General features: G+C 33.0%; 1 protein-coding gene across 1 annotated transcript in view; it reads left to right on the top strand.

The window, feature by feature from the left end:
* The window catches only part of FMO4 (flavin containing monooxygenase 4), a 23,977-nt gene that overhangs the window by 10,889 nt on the left and 11,745 nt on the right, over window positions 1-1,343 (top strand). The gene's annotated exons all lie outside the window — the stretch shown is intronic.

The following is a 1,343-nucleotide window of genomic DNA, read 5'->3' as shown; positions in this document are numbered from 1 at the left end:
GATTGAATTACAGGTTATTTGAGTCAGGACTGACCTGTAATTCAAGAAAGTAAAGGAGGTGAGAATATAAGCAAAGGACAGATATTTTAAAAAGAAACAAACCAGAAATTATACATGTAAAGGAATATATTCATCCTTCAAAAGAGTCAACACAATAGTAATTCATAATCTCTTAGATCACAGTTAGCCACGAAAAGGAGTTTTAGAAATTCCCTTCTGGAAATGCCTTTGACTCCAGCAGCAACATTGTTTTTAACATACTCATGATTGACAAATCTCCGTCTTTTGAGGTCCAAAATTGATTATTTGGAAAGCCAACAGCTATTCAAACTCAGGTGAGGGAAATAAAACTAGTCAAACGAGGATTACTAAAACATAGTAAAACTACTTCTCTTCTGACACTTATTATTAGCCTTAAAGGCAATGAAGTACATGAAGTTTTGAAACTTCTTCAAGGGACTGAAAAAAAAAATTAAAGAAGGAAAATGTGAAGAATCAAACTTGAAAAACTTGACAAGAAAAAAATGAAATATAAATCTTATAAACATAATTGCAAATTAACAAAATATCCTATTCTGAAAAATGTGTTAAAAATCAAGTGAGAAGTCAATACACAGTTTTTCAAAGAAGCATTATAGTACGTGGTGGGTGGACTTCAGGCTTCCTACCGGTCTGAGGACTAAACAGTGCTAAAAGCATATACAACCAATTGCCTCTTATAACAAAGTCTCTATAGGAAAAATGTGTTGCAAGTGCCAAATTGGATACTTTGAGAATTTGGTGTCTTGTCAGGATTGGGATGGTTTATCCTTTACACCAGACTACCTTCAGACTACAACTTTTTAAGATTCTTTTTCTGCTTTTGACTAATCACCACAGTATCTTTCACAAATAGCTTTAAGCCCTCTGTTGAATGAATGTTTTACTTGGGAACATGAACTCCTCTCTATATAAAAAGTATCAGGGCTATTTTTACCCTATCAATTGGAAAAAATCCATAGAAAGTACAAGCTTTGTCTATAAGGTGTCAACCACAACTATTTGAAAGTTGAAATTGTAACCCAGTTTTTATCCATATGAATTGCCATTTTCTTTTTTCCTTAAGTAGTAGTTTGATTTGCTAAATAAATTTTGGCACTGCATTGGTATAATCATTGATTTAATGCTACCTACACATTCTGTGGTTTTTCATGGCTCCCCTGCTCAAATATGCAATTACAGAGATAAATACAATTATCATATGTAAGGCATTGAGTTAAGTAACAGGAAAGATACAAACTATGAACCAAGGTTAAGCTCTCAAGTAACTTCTCTCTGGTAAAACCTCAGTAAATGACTGAATG

This window comes from Galeopterus variegatus, unplaced genomic scaffold (genome assembly GCF_000696425.1).
Source record: "Galeopterus variegatus unplaced genomic scaffold, G_variegatus-3.0.2 Scaffold12054, whole genome shotgun sequence".
Taxonomy (NCBI): domain Eukaryota; kingdom Metazoa; phylum Chordata; class Mammalia; order Dermoptera; family Cynocephalidae; genus Galeopterus; species Galeopterus variegatus.
This window is presented reverse-complemented; position numbering and strand designations above follow the sequence as displayed.